Genomic DNA, 15,504 nt, shown 5'->3' on the forward strand with positions numbered 1-15,504 from the left:
ATAAATAACGGTGGCTTGTATTTTTTGTATATATTTATATGGTGCTGTAACCAGTGAGTGTGCCAAAGCACTCACAGGCGGTGGTCCTAACGCAGCAGTTGCCCCCAGCTGCTGTCAGAGCAGGAGATGTTTACACCTACGCGTCCAAACTGCAAATTAATTGCGCATGAGCGAAGCCGCTGCTCCTGCACTGACTATAACGCAGGTCGGGAGAAGCGGTAGTTGTACATTGCTTTGTTTAAAATAAATCAATGCACTAAAATACACCATTCCAATCATCTGTTCAACCTGAGCCTGTCGCTGGGGAAAGTTCCACAGCTGTGGAAGACCTCCTGTGTGGTACTGGTACCAAAGACCTCCCATCCCAAGGACCTCAGCAGCTTCAGGTAGGTAGCCCTGACATCACATCTGATGAAGACCCTCCAGAGGCTGCTTCTAAGCCATCTGCACCCCCTGGTGAGGTCTTCATTGGATCCGCTGCAGTTTGCTTACCAGCCTGGCATTGGGGTGGAGGACGCCATCATCTACCTCCTGCACTGAGCTCTGACTTACCTGGAGAAGTCAGTCCTCTACTCCCTCGACTGCAGACGGTTCCAACACCATCATTAAGTTTGCAGATGACACCACGGTGATTGGCCTCATCAGTGACAACGATGAGGCCGCCTACAGGGAGGAGGTGGATCGTCTGGCTGAGTGATGCGACAGAAACAACCTGCTGCTTAACACCGAGAAGACCAAGGAGCTCATCGTGGACTACAGCAGGAATGCTGACCCACATCCACATTAAGGGGACAGCTTGGAGCGTGTGAGCAGCTTCAAGTTCCTGGGAGTCCACATCTCCGAGGATCTCACCTGGACGACCAACTGCTCCAAGCTGGTCAAGAAGGCTCACCAGTGCCTCTTCTTCTTGAGGGCTCTGAGGAAGAACCACCTGTCATCAGACATCCTGGTGAACTTCTATCGAGCATCCTGACCAACTGTATAACAGTCTGGTACGGGAACTGCTCTGCCTCGGACCGGAAGGCGTTGCAGACATCGCCGGAGCACCACTTCCTGCACTACAGCACCCCCGACACTAAATAAACCAGATTTCAAGTTCATAACGTATCAAAGCAGTTGCCATTTGGTGGCAACTCCTTTATTGAAGGAAGAAGGGACATGTCAGTCTTATGTTTAATGAGCAAGGAATGTCAGGAGTGGGATTTGAACCCACGCCTCCAGGAGAGACTGCGACCTGAACGCAGCGCCTTAGACCGCTCGGCCATCCTGACACATTTGCACTTGTTGATACAGAATCCACATGACAGGCTAGCAGATCAAGACACCGTTACAACTGATCAGATTGGCAGACTATTACACCTCTTCTTTACCAACACATATTCAGCTGAGATTCAAGAAGTCACTTTGATGAGTGGTGAGACTTTTCTTCAACTATCTGATAAATGAACGTGACCAAGTTGCAGTACAGAAAGGAACTGACTTCTACTTCACATCTAAAGCACATTTGTGAGATTTGAGGTTTAGAGCTATGTATTTTTGCAGGCTGAGATCCAGTTGGTGAAGGAACTTGTAATGGATGTCTGTGAAGGTTCTGTCATCCAGGTCATTGTAGTCTAAGGAGCTTGGAAACTTCTTTAAACTTCTTTAAGTTGCTTGAAGACGTTTCACCTCTCATCCGAGAAATTTCTTCAGTTCTAGGGTCAAATGGTGGAGTGTCTCAGATTTAAGGCCTGTGGGAGTGTCTGCCCAAGAGGGACTATGGACCCTCTAATGATCCTCTCCCTAATGACACGAGCCAAAGTGTGAAAACGGGTGTAGGTCACAAGCAACCAAGGATTCGGGTGAGCTCATTGTGAAACCTAGCCCCAACCTATCATGTGATTTCCTGAGGTCAAATGGCCCAGGATGTGAGTGGGCGTTAAGGCTTCTGGGAAGGTATCTCAACACTGGATTATAGATGTCAGACAGTTGGTGCCCTATGCCACCACCTCTGTTCAAAGATGGTCATTCACAGTGGACATAGATGTAACGGAGCAGTCTGTATCTGCAGTGAATTTGGCTGTGTGGAACAATTGATTTTGCAAAACATTTGGACTCCGGTAGACGCATGAGAGAGAGGTACTTGAGGTCAGTATCTTGCACAAGGATATTTGGCATGTAGATTAAAGCATCCCATCACCAACCTGGTAGGTGACCTGCACTACAGCACCCCCGACACTAACTAAATCAGATTTCAAGTTCATAACTTATCAAAGCAGTTGCCATTTGGTGGCAACTCCTTTATTGACAGAAGACATGACATATGATGTCAGTCTTACGGTTAATGAGCAAAGAATGTCAGGAGTGGGATTTGAACCCACGCCTCCAGGAGAGACTGCGACCTGAACGCAGCGCCTTAGACCGCTCGGCCATCCTGACACATTTGCACTTGTTGATACAGAATCCACATGACAGGCTAGCAGATCAAGACACCTTTACAACTGATCAGATTGGCAGACTATTACACCTCTTCTTTACCAACACATATTCAGCTGAGATTCAAGAAGTCACTTTGATGAGTGGTGAGACTTTTCTTCAACTATCTGATAAATGAACGTGACCAAGTTGCAGTACAGAAAGGAACTGACTTCTACTTCACATCTAAAGCACATTTGTGAGATTTGAGGTTTAGAGCTATGTATTTTTGCAGGCTGAGATCCAGTTGGTGAAGGAACTTGTAATGGATGTCTGTGAAGGTTCTGTCATCCAGGTCATTGTAGTCTAAGGAGCTTGGAAACTTCTTTAAACTTCTTTAAGTTGCTTGAAGACGTTTCACCTCTCATCCGAGAAATTTCTTCAGTTCTAGGGTCAAATGGTGGAGTGTCCCAGATTTAAGGCCTGTGGGAGTGTCTGCCCAAGAGGGACTATGGACCCTCTAATGATCCTCTCCCTAATGACACGAGCCAAAGTGTGAAAACGGGTGTAGGTCACAAGCAACCAAGGATTCGGGTGAGCTCATTGTGAAACCTAGCCCCAACCTATCATGTGATTTCCTGAGGTCAAATGGCCCAAGATGTGAGTGGGCGTTACGGCTTCTGGGAAGGTATCTCAACACTGGATTATAGATGTCAGACAGTTGGTGCCCTATGTCACCACCTCTGTTCAAAGATGGTCATTCACAGTGGACATAGATGTAACGGAGCAGTCTGTATCTGCAGTGAATTTGGCTGTGTGGAACAATTGATTTTGCAAAACATTCGGACTCCGGTAGACGCATGAGAGAGAGGTACTTGAGGTCAGTATCTTGCACAAGGATATTTGGCATGTAGATTAAAGCATCCCCATCACCAACCTGGTAGGTGACCTGCACTACAGCACCCTGACACTAACTAAATCAGATTTCAAGTTCATAACTTATCAAAGCAGTTGCCATTTGGTGGCAACTCCTTTATTGACAGAAGACATGACATATCATGTCAGTCTTACGGTTAATGAGCAAGGAATGTCAGGAGTGGGATTTGAACCCACGCCTCCAGGAGAGACTGCGACCTGAACGCAGCGCCTTAGACCGCTCGGCCATCCTGACACATTTGCACTTGTTGATACAGAATCCACATGACAGGCTAGCAGATCAAGACACCTTTACAACTGATCAGATTGGCAGACTATTACACCTCTTCTTTACCAACACATATTCAGCTGAGATTCAAGAAGTCACTTTGATGAGTGGTGAGACTTTTCTTCAACTATCTGATAAATGAACGTGACCAAGTTGCAGTACAGAAAGGAACTGACTTCTACTTCACATCTAAAGCACATTTGTGAGATTTGAGGTTTAGAGCTATGTATTTTTGCAGGCTGAGATCCAGTTGGTGAAGGAACTTGTAATGGATGTCTGTGAAGGTTCTGTCATCCAGGTCATTGTAGTCTAAGGAGCTTGGAAACTTCTTTAAACTTCTTTAAGTTGCTTGAAGACGTTTCACCTCTCATCCGAGAAATTTCTTCAGTTCTAGGGTCAAATGGTGGAGTGTCCCAGATTTAAGGCCTGTGGGAGTGTCTGCCCAAGAGGGACTATGGACCCTCTAATGATCCTCTCCCTAATGACACGAGCCAAAGTGTGAAAACGGGTGTAGGTCACAAGCAACCAAGGATTCGGGTGAGCTCATTGTGAAACCTAGCCCCAACCTATCATGTGATTTCCTGAGGTCAAATGGCCCAGGATGTGAGTGGGCGTTAAGGCTTCTGGGAAGGTATCTCAACACTGGATTATAGATGTCAGACAGTTGGTGCCCTATGCCACCACCTCTGTTCAAAGATGGTCATTCACAGTGGACATAGATGTAACGGAGCAGTCTGTATCTGCAGTGAATTTGGCTGTGTGGAACAATTGATTTTGCAAAACATTTGGACTCCGGTAGACGCATGAGAGAGAGGTACTTGAGGTCAGTATCTTGCACAAGGATATTTGGCATGTAGATTAAAGCATCCCCATCACCAACCTGGTAGGTGACCTGCACTACAGCACCCTGACACTAACTAAATCAGATTTCAAGTTCATAACTTATCAAAGCAGTTGCCATTTGGTGGCAACTCCTTTATTGACAGAAGACATCACATGTCAGTCTTACGGTTAATGAGCAAGGAATGTCAGGAGTGGGATTTGAACCCACGCCTCCAGGAGAGACTGCGACCTGAACGCAGCGCCTTAGACCGCTCGGCCATCCTGACACATTTGCACTTGTTGATACAGAATCCACATGACAGGCTAGCAGATCAAGACACCTTTACAACTGATCAGATTGGCAGACTATTACACCTCTTCTTTACCAACACATATTCAGCTGAGATTCAAGAAGTCACTTTGATGAGTGGTGAGACTTTTCTTCAACTATCTGATAAATGAACGTGACCAAGTTGCAGTACAGAAAGGAACTGACTTCTACTTCACATCTAAAGCACATTTGTGAGATTTGAGGTTTAGAGCTATGTATTTTTGCAGGCTGAGATCCAGTTGGTGAAGGAACTTGTAATGGATGTCTGTGAAGGTTCTGTCATCCAGGTCATTGTAGTCTAAGGAGCTTGGAAACTTCTTTAAACTTCTTTAAGTTGCTTGAAGACGTTTCACCTCTCATCCGAGAAATTTCTTCAGTTCTAGGGTCAAATGGTGGAGTGTCCCAGATTTAAGGCCTGTGGGAGTGTCTGCCCAAGAGGGACTATGGACCCTCTAATGATCCTCTCCCTAATGACACGAGCCAAAGTGTGAAAACGGGTGTAGGTCACAAGCAACCAAGGATTCGGGTGAGCTCATTGTGAAACCTAGCCCCAACCTATCATGTGATTTCCTGAGGTCAAATGGCCCAAGATGTGAGTGGGCGTTAAGGCTTCTGGGAAGGTATCTCAACACTGGATTATAGATGTCAGACAGTTGGTGCCCTATGCCACCACCTCTGTTCAAAGATGGTCATTCACAGTGGACATAGATGTAACGGAGCAGTCTGTATCTGCAGTGAATTTGGCTGTGTGGAACAATTGATTTTGCAAAACATTCGGACTCCGGTAGACGCATGAGAGAGGTACTTGAGGTCAGTATCTTGCACAAGGATATTTGGCATGTAGATTAAAGCATCCCCATCACCAACCTGGTAGGTGACCTGCACTACAGAACCCTGACACTAACTAAATCAGATTTCAAGTTCATAACTTATCAAAGCAGTTGCCATTTGGTGGCAACTCCTTTATTGACAGAAGACATGACATATCATGTCAGTCTTACGGTTAATGAGCAAGGAATGTCAGGAGTGGGATTTGAACCCACGCCTCCAGGAGAGACTGCGACCTGAACGCAGCGCCTTAGACCGCTCGGCCATCCTGACACATTTGCACTTGTTGATACAGAATCCACATGACAGGCTAGCAGATCAAGACACCTTTACAACTGATCAGATTGGCAGACTATTACACCTCTTCTTTACCAACACATATTCAGCTGAGATTCAAGAAGTCACTTTGATGAGTGGTGAGACTTTTCTTCAACTATCTGATAAATGAACGTGACCAAGTTGCAGTACAGAAAGGAACTGACTTCTACTTCACATCTAAAGCACATTTGTGAGATTTGAGGTTTAGAGCTATGTATTTTTGCAGGCTGAGATCCAGTTGGTGAAGGAACTTGTAATGGATGTCTGTGAAGGTTCTGTCATCCAGGTCATTGTAGTCTAAGGAGCTTGGAAACTTCTTTAAACTTCTTTAAGTTGCTTGAAGACGTTTCACCTCTCATCCGAGAAATTTCTTCAGTTCTAGGGTCAAATGGTGGAGTGTCTCAGATTTAAGGCCTGTGGGAGTGTCTGCCCAAGAGAGACTATGGACCCTCTAATGATCCTCTCCCTAATGACACGAGCCAAAGTGTGAAAACGGGTGTAGGTCACAAGCAACCAAGGATTCGGGTGAGCTCATTGTGAAACCTAGCCCCAACCTATCATGTGATTTCCTGAGGTCAAATGGCCCAAGATGTGAGTGGGCGTTAAGGCTTCTGGGAAGGTATCTCAACACTGGATTATAGATGTCAGACAGTTGGTGCCCTATGTCACCACCTCTGTTCAAAGATGGTCATTCACAGTGGACATAGATGTAACGGAGCAGTCTGTATCTGCAGTGAATTTGGCTGTGTGGAACAATTGATTTTGCAAAACATTCGGACTCCGGTAGATGCATGAGAGAGGTACTTGAGGTCAGTATCTTGCACAAGGATATTTGGCATGTAGATTAAAGCATCCCATCACCAACCTGGTAGGTGACCTGCACTACAGCACCCTGACACTAACTAAATCAGATTTCAAGTTCATAACTTATCAAAGCAGTTGCCATTTGATGGCAACTCCTTTATTGACAGAAGACATCACATGTCAGTCTTACGGTTAATGAGCAAGGAATGTCAGGAGTGGGATTTGAACCCACGCCTCCAGGAGAGACTGCGACCTGAACGCAGCGCCTTAGACCGCTCGGCCATCCTGACACATTTGCACTTGTTGATACAGAATCCACATGACAGGCTAGCAGATCAAGACACCTTTACAACTGATCAGATTGGCAGACTATTACACCTCTTCTTTACCAACACATATTCAGCTGAGATTCAAGAAGTCACTTTGATGAGTGGTGAGACTTTTCTTCAACTATCTGATAAATGAACGTGACCAAGTTGCAGTACAGAAAGGAACTGACTTCTACTTCACATCTAAAGCACATTTGTGAGATTTGAGGTTTAGAGCTATGTATTTTTGCAGGCTGAGATCCAGTTGGTGAAGGAACTTGTAATGGATGTCTGTGAAGGTTCTGTCATCCAGGTCATTGTAGTCTAAGGAGCTTGGAAACTTCTTTAAACTTCTTTAAGTTGCTTGAAGACGTTTCACCTCTCATCCGAGAAATTTCTTCAGTTCTAGGGTCAAATGGTGGAGTGTCCCAGATTTAAGGCCTGTGGGAGTGTCTGCCCAAGAGGGACTATGGACCCTCTAATGATCCTCTCCCTAATGACACGAGCCAAAGTGTGAAAACGGGTGTAGGTCACAAGCAACCAAGGATTCGGGTGAGCTCATTGTGAAACCTAGCCCCAACCTATCATGTGATTTCCTGAGGTCAAATGGCCCAAGATGTGAGTGGGCGTTAAGGCTTCTGGGAAGGTATCACAACACTGGATTATAGATGTCACACAGTTGGTGCCCTATGCCACCACCTCTGTTCAAAGATGGTCATTCACAGTGGACATAGATGTAACGGAGCAGTCTGTATCTGCAGTGAATTTGGCTGTGTGGAACAATTGATTTTGCAAAACATTCGGACTCCGGTAGACGCATGAGAGAGGTACTTGAGGTCAGTATCTTGCACAAGGATATTTGGCATGTAGATTAAAGCATCCCATCACCAACCTGGTAGGTGACCTGCACTACAGAAACCCTGACACTAACTAAACCAGATTTCAAGTTCATAACTTATCAAAGCAGTTGCCATTTGGGGTAATTGAGGTAAATGGTGCTCGACCAATATTAAGGAGGTGCCTGGTGATGAAATCTTCTCTAAGGCCCACAGGCACATCTGGAACTCTACAAGAGGAATAGAGATTTGAAACATTTGTTTGAACTCTGGAAGAAATAGTTTCTTCTTCCTTTGTTTGAAGACTGCCTGGGACAACATTTTGTTCATTATCTTCGGGTCCTTTATCTGAAGGTTCAGGAAGAATGGCATTTAATAAATCAGTGTTGTAACTCTCGCTGGCTGAAGACTTTTCATCTTCAGCGTTGTTCATATTAACACTGGTTGTAGGAATCTTAGTTGTTTCACTGGAGGATGACTGTTCGTATTCAAAGTTGTTTACAGAAACACTCGGTGAAGGAACCTCAGTTGTTTCAGAGGTGGGTGACTTTTCCGTTTCACTAGTGGGTGAGGTAAATGGTGCTCGACCAATATTAAAAATGTGCCCGGTGACAAAAATGACTCCTCGCCCAACCGACTCAACTGGAGCTGTAATAATGGAAGACAGAGCTGAAAGATTTGTTTGAACTCTGGAAAAAAAAATTTCTTTGTCTTCTCTTTGAAAACTTCCTTGGTCAGCGTTTTGTTCATTCTCTTCAGATTTGTTCATATCTGAAGGTTTGGGGAGGACGCCATTGAATAAATCAGTGCTGTAATTCTCACTGGTGGGAGACTCTTCATGTTCAAAGTTGTTTATACTGGTTTTAGGAGCCTCATCTATTTCAGAGGTGGTTGCCTGTTCATTTTCATAGGCATTTACAGAAACACTGGTTTTAGGAACCTCAGACTGTTCATCTCTGGAAATAGATATCGGTAAGAAGAACCCATCAGACTCTAAATAATATCTGTCAAGCTCCTCAAAGCCATCAGTGTCTGAAGAATTTGTATGACTGAAGACTGAGCGCCATATATTTGCAGACGACTATCGATTCAACGTTAAAACACTAGGTGCAGTAAAGTAGAGTGCCTTACCTTGGGGGTATTTATGAGCTCACGTTCTAAGACTTCAAAGGCACACGGGCCGTGACATCACAAAACGTCTTGAACCTTCACCTCCCTGAACGTTAGTATTAACCATTAAGCTAACCTTAATATTAACCTGCTGTTATCGAGGAATGGCAACCCAGACAGGAAAAAACTCGGGGTGCAACCGCACTTGGGATACAGCCCCGCTGTCTCACCGTCGGGCACCGGCGGGCCCGCGACAATTAACAAACAACACACTCTCCTTTTTTTTATTATTTACTTTTTGTTTTCAAGTTTTACGGCTTGCTCTTACATAGAAAGCTCCGGACTGAACAACAGCGCTTGTCTAAAGAGCCATCCTGTTAACGTGGAGTGAAATTATACTAGTCGAAGGTATTAAAGGTAACTTCTTTGTATTTTTATTTACAAATGTAAGATGGTGGGAAGCCGAGTTAGCTTAAAGCACATTGGCTACTAGCATATTAGCTAAATAAATAACGGAGGCTTGTATTTTTTGTATATACTTCTATGGTGCTGTAACCAATGACTGTATACAGTCATTGGCTGTAACCCAGTGTTAAGTTACTTGTTTAGCTAAACAAATAACGGAGGACTTAACGGCAGCGACTTTGTCGCTACATCTAGCGAGTTTTCAGACCCCCTTATTGACTTTTTTCTCTAAAAAGCAACAAATCTGGTGACTTTTTCTGGTGTTATTGGAGTCTTATTATGACTTTTTTGACGTGAAAGCACGTATCGCTCTTACAAGCAGCGGGAGCTGCCGTGGGCACCTCGCCCGTGCCAAAGCACTCACAGGCGGCGGTCCTAACGCAGCAGTTGCCCCCAGCTGCTGTCAGAGCAGGTGTTTACACCTACGCGTCCAAACTGCAAATTAATTGCGCATGAGCGAAGCCGCTGCTCCCGCACTGACTATAACGCAGGTCGGGAGAAGCGGTAGTTGTACATTGCTTTGTTTAAAATAAATCAATGCACTAAAATACACCATTCCAATCATCTGTTCAACCTGAGCCTGTCGCTGGGGAAAAATCCACAGCTGTGGAAGACCTCCTGTGTGGTACTGGTACCAAAGACCTCCCATCCTAAGGACCTCAGCAGCTTCAGGTAGGTAGCCCTGACATCACATCTGATGAAGACCCTCCAGAGGCTGCTTCTAAGCCATCTGCACCCCCTGGTGAGGTCTTCATTGGATCCGCTGCAGTTTTCTTACCAGCTTGGCATTGGGGTGGAGGACGCCATCATCTACCTCCTGCACCGAGCTCTGACTTACCTGGAGAAGCCTGGAAGCACTGTAAGGATCATGTTCTTTGATTTCTCCAGTGCTTTCAACACCAGCCAGCCACGACTTCTGAGGGACAAGCTGGAGCTATCGGGAGTGGACCACCACATGTCCCAGTGGATACTGGACTACCTCACAGAACACCCACAGTATGTGAGGACACAGGGCTGTGTCTCTGATACGCTGGTCTGCAGTATGAAGGCCCCACAGGGAACTGTGCTAGCCACTTACAGAAGTTCTCTGACGACTGCCATAGCTGGCCTCATCACAGGTGAGGACGACTCAGAGTACAGACAGTACACTCTGGACTTTGCGGACTGGTGCCAGCAGAACCACCTGCTGATCAATGCCGGGAAAACCAAGGAGTTGGTGGTGGACTTCCGGAGACGCAGACCCACCACACTGACACCGGTGAACATCCAGGGAGTGGACATTGAGATAGTGGACTCTTATAGTGTTAAAAGTCTGCTTGTTTACTGTAGCTGTTTTATACTACGTTACCCATGATGCACCTCGGTATCTGTACTTCCGGTTGGGAACGTGTTCAGCGCAGTTCTGCACAGATGAGAGGTGTGTCGGAGGAGTAACGTATTTACCTGCATTTCTGTGTGATTTAGTACTGTGTGCGTGCTTACCATGTGAGTATTGTAAGATTGGAATGATGCTTGTTTGATTTTAGCAGTGTAATTTGGTACATAAGAAGCTAGTCCCGTTGCTATCACTAAGATGTGGTTTTTTCTTTTGGCCTACTACAGGCAGCCTTGTGTTCAGCCCATATTTCATTTCATATACGACTTACTGTCAAGCATTGTGGTTGTAGGTGGATGTACAGTAACTACTTACTATGTTTATTCTCTGAATCGTTGTAATCTGCAGAGATCTGGTTTGCCAATGTATATATGAGCCAGATATTCATTTATGGTCTTAGGTTGCCATCTAGTGGCACTGAGGTTATGGTAGATTGTATAACATTACGCTGGAAACCCACAGTACTGTATAAGGGGTACACTGCTATCCATAGTGGTTAATACAAATGTTTGTTCTTTCTGTTTACAGATGACCACACACACCCATATACATACTCACACCCCCTTTACCTGCATGTGAATACTGTGATGCAATTGCCTCCCTACCAACGCTGTACATCCTGTTGATGTCATCTGCCACCTCCTTATTAAAGTTATTTGAACTACATCACTGTGGAGTACCATTCCTTCTGACCGAGGAGGACTCAGTTGAAGCGTGATCGGCAATCAGTGCAAACATACATTACAATTGGTCCTTCGAGCCGGATTCGCCTTGGCTGAGTTAATGAGATGGCAAACCCTCAGGATAGAGGTGCATCGAGTAGCCCCCGTCCAACGCGGGAGAAGAAACTTCCAGGACATCTGGTGGACTATGAGCACAACCTAACTGAGCCACCCGAGCCATCTAGAGCTCCAAGTAGTTCAAGCAGCTCCGACTATGAAGAGGATGAGAGATTGCAGAAGATGGAATCAGTTTGGAGCAGTGTCCTCCAACACATGACTCAACTGCAAGTGTCTGTGGAGGAAACTCGTGGGTCATTACTAAAGCGGGTGGAGCGTTTGGAGCAAGCTTCTAAACCTGGCAGTCCTCTTCCCCCAGAAACAGGAGCGTTAGAACAACCCCAACATATTTCCTCCATAACAGAAGTTGCACCACTACAACCTAGCAGTGAGGTGTTACATGATACCACAGAGCCACTAACTGTGCCAGTAATACCCTCAGAGCAGGGCACCACAACACCTGCGAACATGCCAACGCCAGTGGAAACATCTGCTCCATCACCTCCCCGTAAAGTGAGCCTTCACATTCAGCCAGTGCTGCACCCTGCCACTTATGTAGCCGCATCGACACCACTCAGGAGACCTGGACGATGCACTGCTGAACCCTTCTCATATCAGCGATCGGAACATCAGCTCCTGATAAACAGGCCAGGCCAGGTGCAGCTATTACATCCTGCATCCCTAGCTGATCAGCCACTACAACATGCTCATCTTTCAGTGCACCAGCTATCACAGGCTGTGGACCCAATGAGTCTGCAGCAGATGTCACCTCCCGCTGCTCCTGTCTTCCAAGTCAGACATCCAGCTAATCCTGTGTACTTGCAGCAACCTTCACGTCCACCAGCGCCTGTGACCCAGCCATCACAGTGGGCAGAAGCTCATCGCCCTGTGCCCACCATACTGCATCCAGAAGCTTTGCCTGATCCAGCTGGCAAGTACTATGTTCCTTATCCCTCAGGAAGTAACTATTCATCATCTTCTTCTGCTGAACACCATAATCCACAGGTTGCCACAACTTACCCAGCAGGAACGCCTCTACCAAACCTGATAGAGATGATGGTGGCGTCTTCATATGGCATCTGAAAGCCTAAGCTGGTGATCTTATGGTCGGGGAGAGAGAGTGACTTCGCCTTATTAAAGAAAGGGCTGGACAGCACCTTAGGGCCACATTCTCATCTGGGAGAAGATTACAAGTATCAGGTCCTACTAGATCATCTAGAGCATCCCAGCGCCTTACAGGTAGCCAAGCGCTACATTCACGACCACACTCCCTACACTAGTGCGATGAGGGCGCTAGAGCAGAGGTATGGACAGCCAAGGCAGTTAGTCCAAAGTGAGCTTAGCACTATATTAAACTGCCCCCCTATTAGAGCCGGAGACTCTCAAGCTATTGAAGACCTCTCCCTGTCGGTGTCCAGCCTGGTCGGGGTTCTCAGTACCATGGATGAAGTAGCAGCCAGTGAGCTTCATTGTGGTTCATATGTGGACAGACTGATTACCAAGCTCCCTCTGAACTACAGGGACAACTTCATCGAGTACTGTATCACCCGGGGGATCATCCGCAGTGGCAGCAGCCGAACATGCAATATGTACGACTTCTCAGAATCGCTCGAACGGAAATCCCAAGTCTTTCAGCTATCCAGACAAGCCTCTCAAATTCCCCCGGACAAGCCACGTCCAGAGAAGAACCTACTCAAAGCCTCAGCAGGGCTCAAGCCACACAACAGATCTGCTTCCATCTACTACCGCCCAAATCCAGCTAAAGCCAAGCTAAAACAGGAGGGAGAATCTACAGCTCCAGATCCGACAGTCCAACCTAAGAAGAAACAGAAGTTCAAACCTTATTGTCCATACTGCGAAGGGACAGAGCATTAACTGAATGGCTGTGATGGATTCAAAAGGCTAGACCTCAAAGCTATGGCTACCTGGATTACCGAGAAGGCCAAATGCTGGCGCTGTGGCCGTAAACATTCTCCAGAGCAGTGTACTCTGAAGAAGCCGTGCAGCACCTGTGGTGACCAGCATTTGTCGGTGCTCCATGACCTGGTTGAGGCCAAGAAGCGGGACCCTAACATACTAACTGTGAGTACTAGTATGGTCTACCTAGACTATTCAAGTCACTCAGGTCGTGTTATGCTTAAGGTAGTACCAATCCAACTACATCATGGAGGCAAATCACTGGATACATTTGCTGTGCTCGATGACGGCTCAGAGAAGACTGTTGTGCTTCCAGCGGCAGTTAAATCTCTAGGTTTGGAACAGGAGGAAGCAACACTCTCACTGAGAACTATCCGTCGAGATGTAATCCAGATGAAGGGAGGCTTTGTCTCATTTCAGGTGTCACCAAGGGCTAAGCCCAAAGTGAGGTACAAAGTAACACATGCCTTCACAGCCCAACAACTGAGCCTAGCTACACAATCATGTCCAGCTGAACAGCTAAAGAAGAAGTATCTTCACTTACAGAAAGTCCAGATTGAGGGATTTAATCAGATCCAACCTTTGGTGCTGATTGGCTCACATAACGCTCATCTCATCACCCCTGTCCGCCCTGTCCTTCGGGGGTCGTCCAAAGGGCCAGTAGCTATCTGCACCAAGCTCGGATGGGCCATCCAGGGGCCGGCCAGTAGTATGCCTACATCTGAGGGGGACCTGCAGTGCCTGAACATGTGCCTTTCTCCTGCAGAGGCCCTGCATCAAGATGTGAAGCGTTTGTGGCAACTAGATGCTCCCCCCTACAGGACAGAGAAGGAGGTCACACGGTCAAAGGAGGACAGAGAGGCGGTAGCTATGTTGGAAACAAAGACCATCAGAGTCCCAGTAGACGGTGTCGAGAGATACGCCTCTCCGCTGCTGAGAAGGGACTTTCCGCGGATGTGTCTCTCCTGAAGCAGTAAAAGGCCTCCTCAGATCTACCGAACGTAAGCTGGCCAAGAATCCTGATCTGACCCTCACGTACAGCCAGGAGATCCACAGGTTAGTAGATTCTGGTTATGTTGTTAAGCTGAGCCCAGATGAGATACATAGCTCTTCCGAGTCATGGTATGTACCCCACCACATGGTACATCACAATAATAAGGCTAGGGTGGTCTTCAACTGTTCGTTTGAGTTTCAGGGGGCCGTCCTGAACCACTACCTCTTACCAGGACCTCCCTTGGGGCCCACTCTGCTGGGGCTATTACTCCGCTTCCGCCAACACCCTGTAGCAGTGAGTGGAGATATCAAAGCCATGTTTCACCACATTCGGCTGCTCCCAGAGGATTGTCCTCTGCTACGGTTTCTGTGGAGGGATTGTGAAACTGACCGGCCACCAGACGTATATGAGTGGAGAGTTTTGCCCTTCGGAACAACATGTAGCCCCTGTTGTGCTATTTTCGCCCTACAGAGACATGCAAGGGAGCACGAAGACACCCACAAGGACATCTGTGACTCTGTCCACACAGCCTTCTATGTGGATAACTGTTTACAGTCCCTGTCCAACCCAGAAGAGGCAAAGCAGCTCATTGACCGAATGAGAGATTTACTCATTCAAGGAGGATTCGAGATACGTCAGTGGGCGAGCAACGTGCCCGAAGTAGTTGCTCACCTGCCCGCTTCAGCTAGATCAGAGAGCTGCGAGCTTTGGCTGAACTTCAAATGTCTCGACCCACAAGAGTCAATATTAGGACTCAGCTGGCAGTGCCCGACAGATGTCCTGGGATATAAGCACCGCCCTATAACCTACTCCACGGTCATGCTGCGCAACGTGTACAAGGTACTAGCTACCCAGTATGACCCCCTAGGTTATATTTGTCCCTACACTACAAGGGCCAAGCTGATTGTACAGGCCCTGTGGAGCACAGAGAGAGGATGGGATGAACCCATCGAAGGGAATCTACTTCAGTCCTGGCTTGAGTGGGAAAGTGAACTGTCACACCTTCAGCATGTCACCAT

General features: G+C 46.8%; 6 non-coding genes across 6 annotated transcripts; all 6 read right to left on the reverse strand.

Moving 5' to 3' along the window:
* Positions 1–1,188: 1,188 nt before the first annotated feature.
* On the reverse strand, positions 1,189–1,271 carry trnal-cag (transfer RNA leucine (anticodon CAG)). Its single transcript has one exon. It is a non-coding gene; the product is annotated as a tRNA-Leu (tRNA).
* A 1,064-nt stretch (positions 1,272–2,335) lies between these two features.
* On the reverse strand, positions 2,336–2,418 carry trnal-cag (transfer RNA leucine (anticodon CAG)). Its single transcript has one exon. It is a non-coding gene; the product is annotated as a tRNA-Leu (tRNA).
* A 1,064-nt stretch (positions 2,419–3,482) lies between these two features.
* Positions 3,483–3,565, reverse strand: trnal-cag (transfer RNA leucine (anticodon CAG)). Its single transcript has one exon. It is a non-coding gene; the product is annotated as a tRNA-Leu (tRNA).
* Positions 3,566–4,624: 1,059 nt separating this feature from the next.
* trnal-cag (transfer RNA leucine (anticodon CAG)) lies at positions 4,625–4,707 on the reverse strand. Its single transcript has one exon. It is a non-coding gene; the product is annotated as a tRNA-Leu (tRNA).
* A 1,062-nt stretch (positions 4,708–5,769) lies between these two features.
* Positions 5,770–5,852, reverse strand: trnal-cag (transfer RNA leucine (anticodon CAG)). Its single transcript has one exon. It is a non-coding gene; the product is annotated as a tRNA-Leu (tRNA).
* Positions 5,853–6,908: 1,056 nt separating this feature from the next.
* Positions 6,909–6,991, reverse strand: trnal-cag (transfer RNA leucine (anticodon CAG)). Its single transcript has one exon. It is a non-coding gene; the product is annotated as a tRNA-Leu (tRNA).
* Positions 6,992–15,504: the final 8,513 nt, after the last annotated feature.

This window comes from Astatotilapia calliptera, chromosome 8 (assembly GCF_900246225.1).
Source record: "Astatotilapia calliptera chromosome 8, fAstCal1.2, whole genome shotgun sequence".
Classification (NCBI taxonomy): Eukaryota; Metazoa; Chordata; class Actinopteri; order Cichliformes; family Cichlidae; genus Astatotilapia; species Astatotilapia calliptera.